A 12,463-nucleotide genomic window follows, 5' to 3' on the forward strand; every position below is an offset into this window, starting at 1 on the left:
GTATTGAGGTGCCTAGCTCCCATTGATTTCATTATTTAGGTGCCTAAATACCTTTGAGAATCTGGTCTTTAGGGCTTATGAATTCCAAAGTGTTGCACAAATGTTTAACTGATTATCCCTTCTGAGGTAGGTGCAGAACGTTAGTAGTAATCCCATATTCAAATGGGGAAACTGAGGCACAAATCAGTATCCACTTTTCCAAGGAGACACAAGAAGTGAAAAGCAGAGCCAGGATTAGAACTCAGGAACCTCTGGTTCTGTTAATCTGAGTCCACTAGCCATCCTGCCCTTCTATAAACCCTGTTTTCTGGAGCAGAGGCCCAGATACAAGGCGTAAGGCGATGCCTTTGTCATGGTGTTAGAGGGCAGTGTGTTTGCAGAGCTCTATGGGCTGTGATCCATCAAACGGGTAAACTGCACAAATTGCAAGAAGAGGCAGATTAACTTCACATAGACAAACCTCTTTTTTGTGTGAATGTAGCACTCCCCAAAAGCACTGGATTTACTCCCCTGGAGGCCCAATCTCAGTATGGCCAGCCCCAAGTGTTCAAAAATCAGCAGTCAAGCTTCCAAAAACCATCAGCTTGCCTTAAAAATCATGAGGGTTTTTTTAAACAAAGAAAGGGGATGCTTCTTGGTTGTGTGACTAGCGCCATCAGGCTGCATTCTAGTCACATTTCCAAGCTTTTCTCTGCAACCCTGAGGGTGTGAAACGTGTTTTAGCACATGCATAGACACACTATAGAGATTATTTCATAAACCTTTTACTCCAGGAGCTAGGGCTTTCAATAGAACATCATAGCGTGAGCCTGATGATATTTCAACTGAGAAAGTTGGCAACACCTCTAGCCACCGAACAACTATAGAAAAATGGCAGTAGAATTTGGGAGCTCATGGGTTAATCTCATTGCCTCTGTTTGACCATCAGGAGGAGGATGACGCTGATAGTCCCCTACCCACTAAGGTCTGTGGGCTTGGGAGAGAATCCAGAGAAGTGACTCAGGCAAAGTGTGAAAGTAATTTATTGGAGTGATACCTTGTATTTCTTCCGTGCCTTCCACGCAGCGAGCTCCAGGTGGTTTATTATTCCAAGCAGGAGATTCCCCATTCGGCTGTCAAACCCATGAGAAGGGGCTCAGGAGGAGAAACCACCATGAAGAGCTGTTCACCTAATTCCTCTCTGTCCGTTCCATGGGGCCGGGGGCTCTGCCTCCTGCAGAAAAGGCTGCAGGACGCAGCCCCAACCCTTGCAGCTCCCAAGGGGAAGCCAGAGATGAGGCCGTGTGCCCCTACCACCACCCACCGCTCCATGCCTCAGCAGTACCACCCTATGGGGGACAGCTGCTGTCGACTTCCGCTAGCCACAGCTTCCCCCACCCGTTAAAGAGGGATCCCCTCCACAGAAAAGATCCTGCAGCCTGGAGGCTGTAAACTCCACTGGCTGGGGGGGCAGAGGGGGGATAAACAACATGCAGCCCCCTCAGTCCTGCCCCTCACAGCTCCTGGGACCAGTGGAGGGATTGCTACAGGGTAACTCCACAGAAGTAACGGCGTTCCCCATCCATGTATAGGTGGGGAGATTGTGCACCAAGGATTTGCTCCACACATAGCTGTGGGGGGGAAGGGGATGTGATTCTCCCCCCCCCAATTAATTAATCCTCACCACACCTGTGTGCAGCAGTATCCTCTGTTTACAGGTGAAGGAGCAGAGACTCAGCGAGGAGGTGGGACGTGCCCCATATCACCCAGGGCGTGGGTGGCAGAACTAGGCCCCCAGCTCTCCTCAGGCCCAGCTTGGCAATGACCTGGGCTGTTCTCCAGTTGGCACTGGGGCAAGGCCAAGCCGCAGCAGCAAAGACTGATCCTCGGGGTGGTGGGGGGAGAGAACACACCCACACGGGGCGGGGGGGGAGGGGAGACAGCTGCCTGACAGGAGGGTGCCCCAGTGGATAACGCACTAAGAGCAGCTCTGTTCTTTCTGTGGCAGGGCTGCCAACCGCCCATTTCTGGCCACAGGCTTTGCCGCATGGAAACACAAGCGAGTTAGTCCTAGCAAGGGCTAGTAATGCCCCTTGGGCCACACCCCCAGCCCAGAGCTGGTGTGACATGGCTCTGGACTGGGACGTGCTGCCAGCCTCCCCTAGGTGTCCAACATCCTAGTCCCAGGGCAGCGGCCGCAGAGCCGCCTTGGCTGGGTGGAGGGAGGCACCCAGGCCAGGGCAGGACAACTTTTTGGCCCAGCCAAACCTGAGTGGTGCTGCAACCCCGTGTGCCAGGTCACAAGGGAGGAGGAGGATGTAGGGGGCTGGGGGGAGGCTGTAGGTTCGGTGGGGGGTTGCCTGAGAGGAGACGAGGAGGGTTGGGCAACATTTTAGTGGGCTCGTGGCCACACCTGCAGGGCGGTGGAAATGGCCAGTGTACCCATAATAAGCCCTGGCCACCCTCCCCGCCCTCATACCCTGATGGTCCAGGGATGGAGGATGTGTCCTCCCCCCGCCCAGCGCCCAGCTCTGCAAGGTGCTGGGGCTGCAGAACACCAGTTTCCTACCATTCTGCATGGCACCAGTGCAGTTCTGCAGTGCCTAGACCCCGCCACAGAGGAAGCAGTGGGGAGGTAAACTTTGCTTTGGTAAGAGTATCTGGGGGGGGATCACACCCTCATTAAACGCCATAGGCCGTCTGCCTGAGTAAGCAGCAGTGTCAGGCCCCACCTTAGCCAGCAGTGAAGGCCATGTTATTTTTCACCCTCTCCAAAACTATCACCGCAACCCAGGAGCAAGGGCTTTTCCTTCCATAAACAATTCGCCTGCCCATGGACGCGCCGCTGCCGTTTGGCTTGCAAAGTGTTTGTTGCACTAATTTAACATGAAAGGGGTGGGGGGGAAAGCCGTCCCCATGGAAAGCTGGCGCGGAGCAGGTTGAAAAGCTCCAAGGCGAGCGTTGCTCCTGGCGGGAAGACAGGGCTGTCAGTCGCTCTGCGGGGCTCCCAGCAATGAGGTATTTTTCCATTTATTCTTTTAACTGAAGGGCCAGGCTGTAAATGTAACTGGGCGCCTTCGAAAGGTGGCTGGATGAATCACGCACGCGGCATAGATCACGTATTCATCTTCTCGCCCCAATTACTCCCTACGGAACCCTGAGCCAGTCATTTAAACTATTCAGTGGCTCAGTCCCCTTTGATGAGGAGTCCATAGTTACACTAAACCCTGGGGTCAAAGTCATCCCGGGGTAATGCCCCCAAGGGCGAAGGAGTTTACAATAGGGGTGAACTTGGCCCATTGTTTTTGTAGCAGCTTAATTCCAAAGGGCTCATCTGCAACCCCTCGTTAGGCCAGGGTTGGGGCAGCCTTGAGCAGGTGGGCATGGGGCTGCATCCAGATGGGAGTACGCAGGGCTCTGTCTCACACACAAACGCACACTCTGCCGATCTGATGCCCTGGCTCTGTTGCACACTTAGTTCAGGTGTGCTGCAGTCAGTTGCCGGCTCGCTGCATTTATTCTAAGCAAAGAGCCCTCTCCCTTACAAAGTGCTCTGGAAAGGACAGAGCGAATAGCCCCTCACCAGTCGGCGAGGATTAACCGATGGGTGGGAGGGAGTGCTCGCCTCTGGCCAGCAGTCAGGGCCGGCTTTAGACCAATTCAACCAATTCCCCTGAATCGGGCCCCGCCCCTAAGAGGGCCCATGCCCCGGTACCAGGGTGGCCTGGCTTCCCCAGGGGGCAATTTAAATTGCCACCAGAGCCCCACTGCTGGAGCCCTGGGGTAGGGCTGCGGGGCTCTGGGGGCTATTTAAAAAGTCCAGGGCTCCCGTTGCTTCTACCGCCCCGGCCCTTTAAATAGCCACTGAAGCCCCATCGCTTCCCCAGGGCTCCCTCGGCTATTTAAAGGGCCGGGGCAGTAGAAGCAGGGGAGCCCCGGGCCCTTTAAATAGCCCCCAGAGCCCTGGGGTAGCGATGGGGCTTCAGTGGCTATTTAAAGGGCCGGGGCTCCAGCTGCCTCTGCAGCCCTGGTCCTTTAAATAGCCGCCGGAGCCCCGCCACTTCCCCAGGGCTCCCTCGGCTATTTACAGAACTGGGGCGGTGGAAGCAGGGGAGCCCCAGGCCCTTTAAATAGCCCCTGAGCCCCGGGCTGCTGCTGCTACCTCGATGGGAGAGGGAGGAGGGGGCACTTACCGTACATGGTGGACTGTACCCGCACCCCCTGCCCGCACCAACCCCGCACCCCCTGCCCTGCCTCCAGCCAGCCCGTCTCCAGCCAGCCCCGCACCTCCTGCCCTGCCCACAGCCAGCCCCTGCCGCACTCCCTGCCCTGCCCTGCCCACACCAGCCCCGCCCCCCTGTCCCTGCCTGCAGCCAGCCCTGCACCCCCTGCCCATAGCCAGCCCCACACCCCTGCCCACAGCCAGCCCCTGCCGCACCCCCTGCCCTGTCTCCAGCCAATTCCTGCCGCACCCCCTCTGCGGCCCTGCCTGAAGCCAGCCAGCCCACCCCACACACTCCTGTCTCCAGCCAGACTCGCACCCCTTGCTCTGCCTGCAGCCAGACCCTACCTCCAATCAGCCCCTGCCCTGCCTCCAGCCAGCCCCATGTCCACTGGTGCCCTGCAGTTCCCAGGGCAGTAACCCTGCACACCTGCTTCAATGAGGGGGGCAGGGAGCAGCTGGGACCCACACATGTGCACACCCTAGGGTGACCAGAAAGCAAGTGTGAAAAATTGCGACGGGGGTGGGAGGTAATAGGATCCTATATAAGACAAAGACCCCAAAGTCGGGACTGTCCCTATAAAATCAGGACATCTGGTCACCCTACCACACCCCCAGGGAGTGGCAGGGACCCACACATGTGAAACGGAGCTCATTTCTAGTTCAAGCCCATCTTTTTAAAAAAGAACTTTAGGTAGGGTTACCATACATCCGTATTTTCCTGGACATGTCAGGCTTTTTGATTCTTAAATTGCCATCCGGGAAAATATGGACGTATGGTAACCCTATTGGTACAAAAATACATACTGTGGCACATCCCTTAAATCAGAACTTTTTATAGGGAACCAGTTGCTAAGAAATGAAAGGCTTTTTTAAACAGGGTTGGGGTTTTTTAAGTCATCCCTGCCGGGGCCCTGCCGAAAATGTTCGAATTGGGCCTCGCACTTCCTAAAACCGGCCCTGACAGCAGTGCACTAGTGCCTGGGTATGTCGTACAGGTTTTACGCTGATTCTGGCCGCTCCGGGAGGCACGGCCCATGTGCTTAGCAATCGCTGGTCTCTGTTCTGCAGGTTCATGGGCTGAGTCCCTCGGGGTTCTGGTTCACTGAGCGATCCCCGGGACCTTGTCTAGAGCGCTACAAACGGCCTTTTGTTAGGCGCCGCCCGTGTTTGCAAATCCTGTTGCTGTTTTGCAACCTAGGGCCTCTAGTGGACGGTTCTTGTGACCAGCTGCTGTCTGGTCCCAGGGATGCCCGCAGGCAGGTGAGCAGTTGTGGAGACAGAGGTGAAAAGACCTTTTTGTGGGATGAATGAGCCTGTACTGCAGTGCAAAGAGTGTCTCTGGCTGGGCTCAGCTGGGCGCTCCTGGGCCATGGTAAATAGTGAATGGTTTGTAAAGTGTTTACTAGCCACAGCTTGGTGCAACCAGTGATGCAAACATGCCCCAGCCTTCTGCCAGTGCAGGGCTAAAGAACCCTGCTTAGCCTCTGAGCAAGGGCGCTCCCTCACTCCAGCCGCACCCAACCAGGACCTTGGCCTAGGGAGTTGGGCCCACCTGTGCCTCTGTAAAACTGGGATTGAGACACAGGGTCACGCCCAGCTAGGGGGAGGGGATACTCACCTTCCCCTTCGAAACAAGCCACTGCTATGTGTCCATCCCTCCTGAATCACTGCTGTGCTTGATGGGAATGTGGCAGGCATACACCCCGGAGCAGGAAAACTGCACCGTCTCTGCAGAGCCTGTCGCCCCACAATGTGAGGTTGTTCCTTGGCCTTCCTGCTGCCGAGTGCATCTTGCTACCCACTGAGTCTTGGGCTCCCGTGTTCAGTGAATCTGCCTCAGACCTGCCTGCCGGCGGGGACTACAACAGCCATCTCCCTTCTGAGAGAGACTGAACCAATCATACCAGAGAGAGAGACACCCAGATTTTGCTTCTCTCTAATTTTCCGCTAAGATCTCGCTCTCTGCCTGGCACACTCGCAAGCAGCACCCCCTGAGTCTGTCTGTGCGTTCCCTCTGGGCCTGCCCCTTACTGAATCACTCGCAAAGCACCAGGCACAGACAGCACCAGCCACCGTCCTGGAGCAGGTCGCATCTTTATTAAAATCTCTCTCACACACAGTGTTCCCAGCTTGCTCGAGCTTTGTCCCTGGTATCTCTAGCTTCACTATCTACAATACAGACGATACAGATCAGACAGGTACGGCTGGCACATTGAAAGCATTAGAAAAGAGGTAGCCATATCCCTGGGAACCATCTTCGCCGGGCTCCTGATAACAAATATTGCTCCAATAGCCAGGGCCGGTGCAAGGAAGTTTCGCACCCTAGGCGAAACTTCCACCTTGCGCCCCCCCCCCAGCCTTGCAGCAGCTCCCCAACCCCCCCTCCACCCTCAGGCACCCCTCCCGAAGCAGCTCCCCCTGGCCCTGAGGCCCCCCCCGTGGCAGCTCCCCCCTCCCCCAGGGAGCCGTGCGGCAGCTCCCCACCCCAGCTCACCTCTGCTCTGCCTCCTCCCCCAGCACGCCACCCCTGCTCTAATTCTCCTCCCAGGCTTGCGGCGCCAAACAGCTGATTGGCGCTGCAAGCCTGGGAGGCGGGAGAAGTGGAGCGGCGACCGCGCACTCGGGGAGGAACGCTGTAAAAAAAAATTGGTGGCACCGCTTTTTGGCGCCCCCAAATCTTGGCGCCCTAGGCAACCGCCTAGTTCGTCTTAATGGTAGCACCGGTCCTGCCGATAGCCTCCTGGAGCTTGAATGTCTTCATTACCTGCTGCATCTTGGGTCCTGGTTCCACGTTTTCCACTCTCCTCTTTCCCACTACGTCAGTCAGTCAATAATACATGGCGGGCCAAATGCTTTTGATGCTGTTCGACTAGCGCTGCTGGAAACTCCAGCTCTTTCAATCAACACATTCACTATAAACTGGTAATAATTACACTGTGTTCCTTTCAACACCTTGCCAAGAAAGCCAATTTCTTACTTAGACAGATTGCAGAGCTCAGCTGTAGCAAACAGGCTGTTTGTGTCTCCCTTGTTAATTCATTAGAAGGCTCTTGTGAAGGGACCGGCAAATGGAAATTGCTCTCAATGATCCTTTAGGAATGAAGTCGGATAGAAACCAGGGAGAAAATTTCGCAAGCACGTTAGCTGGCTGGGAAGTAAAAAAGGCAGCTGGTGCTACCTGGGTTGTTTTAAGGAAGTGATTAAGAATAACTGCCCCATTTCGCAGCACCTTGCTACACCATCCATTCCATAGCTACTCATTTCAGGGTGAATTTAGCACGATGGAAAAGTGCCAGTTTCCCATCCCTGGATGGTGAGGTCTCCTGGTCCTACACAGAACAGTTTCTACATCGGCTGGGCAGTGCAGACTTCCTCTAGGCTATTCCACCAACGTGCTTCAATCCTTAGCTACAGAGCCCAACTCTAGGGTCCGGGACTGTCATTCAACCAGCGCAGCCAGTCGGCCCTCGGCCTTGCCGCTGAGCCTGCCAGCCGGTGAGCCAGGAGGCCTCCCAGTGAGGCCAATGGGCATTTCGACCAGATGGTAACAGCTTTACGTCACGAGCAGCACGCGCGCGATTTGACCCTGCAAGTGTCAGGCTCATTCCGCGTCCATCAAACCGTTGCCGCCTCAGCCCCACTTCTGCAGATGCACATTTATAGCCGTGCGGCAAGGCGTGGCTGCTTTGTCGGCCATTGCCTCTCTTCGGTGCAAGCCATGCACCCACCCGCCCGCACAACCTACCTGGAAAAAAGCCCCCCTTTGAACCGCAGAAACTTTAGTGCAGGGGTGGCGAAACCAGGGCTTGCGAGCTGCATCCGGCTCGTTGCACATTAACGTGCGGCTCTCCGCCTACCAGCCTGGGGATGGGGTGCCTGGAGCTTCTGCCCTTCGGCAGGGTGGTGGGGCTAGGGGCTTCTGCCAGAGACAACTGATGCCTGCTGAGGGGGGGGGGGGGGAAGGGGTTGCACAATTTAAAGGTTAGCCCCCCGCCAACAGCTTGAGTCATGTCCTCCCAGGCACATCCCCCCCCTCCCCTTACCCTCAGGGGCCCCTCCCTGCAGCTCCCAGATCTTAGCTCCACGTGGAGAGGCAGCAGCAAACAGCTGGGCGCTGCAGGGAGGGGCCGCTGCTTTAACTCCATGGGGAGCGGCAACAGCAAATGCAGCAGCTCTCCCAGCCAGGGCCGGCTCCAGGGTTTTGGCCACCCCAAGCAGCCAAAAAAAACAACAACAAAAAGCCGCGATCGGGATCTGCGGCGGCAATTCGGCAGGAGGTCCTTCGCTCCGAGCGGGAGTGAGGGCCCCTCCGCCGAATTGCCGCCAAATAGCTGGACCTGCCGCCCCTCTCCGGAGTGGCCGCCCCAAGCACCTGCTTGCCAAGCTGGTGCCTGGAGCTGGCCCTGCTCCCAGCTCTTTGCTGCAGCCTTGTCCCATGGCCCAGCTTGTTGGCTGCAGCAACTGCCATGCAGGGAGGGGACCGGTTGGTGGTATGTGACCAGCAAATCCTGGCAAAAATCTGGGGGGGCACATGACCCCATACACCCCCGTCATGTGTCGCCTCTGCAGGGAGGGAGGGGTCGTGGGGCTTCAGCCCCCCCATAGCAGAGTGTTGGGGTGAGGGGCTTCTGTCCAGCGGGGAGTGGGGCTGAAGCCCTGAGCCCCAGCAGCCATGCCCGGGCTGTCGAACTGCTGAAGAGGGTCATCTATGGTGCTGAGGGTCAGTACGTTTGGCCACCCCCTGCACTAGACATGGTTGTGAAGCAAACCTCAGCCAGGAGTAACCCGCTGCCGAGCTGTAGGTCTGAGTCCTGGCGAGAGCCTGGGGCAAGAGCGCTGACCCCGTACGGCTCAGCGACGACACCCAAGATGCCCAGTGATGAACATTTCAATCTCAACGTAACGATTTGCTCCGTGATGCGAGAAAGGCGAGTGAGTAGCACAGAGCGGCACAATCTACTGTCCGCCAGGCTCGTTTGCGGGCCGTAAGCGGGGAGCATTTCGGAGACGCTCCCACTTTGTTTTCCCCCCTTTCAGGAAGGAGCCAAAGGCAAGGGCGCCCGGAGGAACCCGTGAGCACATTCAAACCCGCTGAGCTCCGGGAGCCCGGCGGAGCTGAGGGCTGCACAATCATATTTGGACCAGCTGCACTATGTACTGTGAGCAGCATCTCACGCTGGCGAGTCACTGGGGCAGAGCTCATGTTGTGGGGGAGGAGAGGGAGAAGATGGAAGAATACAACTCCTTTCCCCTCTCCCCCCAATTTGACCCCTGACTCGGTCCGTCCCAGGAAGCTGCCAAGTGATGACCTGCTGGATGGGGTGACCCAAAATTTTCCATCGGGTTTTTTGTTTTGTTTTTTGACTTAAACAAACTTCTTTGCAGGGTCTGCTTTTCTCCCAGCCATGTGGTGGTTCGCTGGCAAATTGAAAACCCTCAAAAACCGAAAAATGGTCTCTGTTTTGGCAGTTCTGGCTGAATATATTTCATTTTGGGGCAGTTTGGGTGGTTTTTCAGTTTCTTTCAACAAAAAAAAATCACAATGTTGCGGGTGGGGGACCCATCTTCCGCCTGGCTCTGCGGCTGAGCAGTGAATACCGCCGCCGTGCTAAATCTGCTCACTTTCGTTAACCCAAAAAGCTGCCAGCCTGTCCGAAGGCTCCTTTGCAGGCCCCGGAGTGCTGCCCCTGGCCTGGCACGGTGTGCCGCATAGATACAGCTCCTAACACTGTTCAGACGAGCGGTTACACTTCCAGTGAAACAAAATGAAATGCAAGTGAAAGAAACTCTTCTCTTGATCCCTGTCTAGCCACAGATTCCTGCTGGGGACAGCAGAGGGCCCCACAGACTGGTGTATCTCCGGGCCTGCTCAGCCCAGTCAGTCAGCCTGAAAGTCACAGTGCAAAGGAGCTGGCTGGGCGGCCCTGTCAGCCTTTCCTGGAAGCCCCACCTCTGCGCTGCTCCCTTTCCCCGCAGGGGAGGAGTTGCAGCCTGGCTGCCTTGGAAGGAAAAGGCACCAGTCACACACCACAGCTCATTGAAGTGGGGGGGGAGGGGGCCCAACCTCCAGGGAGCCGGGGTTTGGCCCTCAGTCTGCTCCTGGCTGTGCTAAAGGACCCACTCGGACAGGGCCCTTATCTTCCCCTCCCTAGAAGGCCAGGGGAGGGGACCCGTTCAACTGGGGTGCTTCCCTCCCCTCTCCTGAGAAGGGTGGGGAGCAGCAGGATGTATTGCCCCCTCCCCCCCCCCAGGGGAGGGGACATGGCAGAGCTCAGAGATTTGTCTCTGTATAATACATAAATAAATATAACAAAAGTCCTGAATCACTAAGCTTTGGTCTGTACCCCAGCAGAGAGGTAACATAAGGTACAGGGTAGGGGAAACAAATATACCTAACATTAGCATAGTGCTTGCCTCTAACTTGTTAAACAGTAATTCCCAGTTCTGAAGCTCTGGAATTTCACTCCTACCGCTAGTCCTATTGCCTGGCTAGAATGATAAGCAATGAAAGTGTGTTGTCATTAGGTTTTAGAGTTAATACCCAATGAGAGTGTGTGTGTGGGGGGGTGTTTATGTAACACCGACAGACCCCAATCGTTGTCAGGCAGGATTGAACCTGGGACCTCTGGAGCTAAATGCATGAGCCTCTCTACTGCATGAGCTAAAAGCCACATGGCCCTTAGCTAAGGCTGCAGCAGACTCATTAATCTCTAAGAGGTCCCAGTGGCACTAAAGGGGACAGAGCACCACACCCAGGAGGTGTGGGGGTTACATTTACACCACTCAGAGCTATTGTTTCAGGCTCTCTGCAGACTCAGGCAGTTCCAGCAATTTAACCTGGGTTCACATTTGGAAGATTTTTTTCACACCCATGGAACTGGAAACTTACCTGTGTATTTTAAACACAAGTGGAGATTCTGTAGCCGCTGAACAAGTCATGCAAGCCACATGAGTATATCATGCAAGCCAGATTAGGTCAATTGGCCCCAGGGCTGACCCTTTATCAGTGGTGACTACTCACATGAGTGAGGCAAGCAGGATTTGTCTCAAAAATAACTACTGTAGCTATGGAACATACCAGTTGGGGTATTTACAGCTAGACTAGAATATGTCCATGAGGAAAGGCCCCCTCCCTCCTTTCCCTGCCCTGGGAGGAAGTTGCGCTAGATAAAAACAGGTCTTTTCCATGGCTCACTTTGAGGATTCTATGACACAATCAAGTCTTCCACCTTAAAGCTAAAAATCCTTCCGGCATTTACCCAACTAATCAGCCCTGTAACAACACTGCTAACACTGGAGGGTGCTAAGATTGTTCAGAGCGTGCGAACAAACCTACAGCTCTTTTTCATATATTGATGCACCACAATGTTTTTGGCTTGGCCCCCTGCACGTACATCTGCCACGCACTCGCTAAGTGAAAACACACACACACACGGATTGAAGCTTGATTGCGTACCTGAATCCACAATGGGGCGAAATGTGGCATTCATATTGGCGTCTCCTGTTGTGGGTGTTGGCTGTAGCAGCACTGGGGCAGTTTGTTAGCCTTCCGATGGACAGGAGTTTGGGGATAAGATGGAAAGCAGGTAACTTGCAAATTCAAGTGGCCCTGAGATTTCACATTTATTTTGGCATGGAGCGAAATGTGTGGGGCTGGAGGGGGCTGCAGTGGGACTAAGCCCTTGCCTACACTGCGGTTTACTTCGGTATAACTTACGTCACTCAGGGATGTGACTAATCCACACCGCCGAGTGATGTATGTTATACCGACCTAAGCACCAGTGTAGACAGCGCTGTGGTGGCTCCCCCTGCTGACACAGCTACTGCCTCTCGCGGAGGGAGGAGTTATTAAGCCGAAGGGAGACGCTCTTAGAGCGTCTCCACCACAAGCGCTACAGCTGCATCGCTGCCGCTGCACTGCTGTAAGTGCTGCAGTGTAGCCGGCGCCTAAGGCTGGAGCTTAAAGGTCTCACCTGTGTCCCGGAGCACGGCTGTGTGGCTCTGATGGGATGTGGCCAAACTAGAGCAAGTGCCTTATAGATTCCATGGGCAGCAGGGACCGGTGTGATCATCCACGCTGACCTCCTGCATAGCTCAAGCAAGGGACTAATCCCTAGATATCAAATCTTTTAGACAAAACCTCCCGTCCTGATTGAAAGACTTGTCAGAGACGGAGACTCCACCAGGACCCTTGGTCAATTGTTCCAAGGGTTAATTACTCGCTCTGATAAAAATGTAGGCCAGGTTTCAAGTCTGAAA

Source organism: Trachemys scripta, chromosome 4, assembly GCF_013100865.1.
Source record: "Trachemys scripta elegans isolate TJP31775 chromosome 4, CAS_Tse_1.0, whole genome shotgun sequence".
NCBI classification, from domain to species: Eukaryota; Metazoa; Chordata; order Testudines; family Emydidae; genus Trachemys; species Trachemys scripta.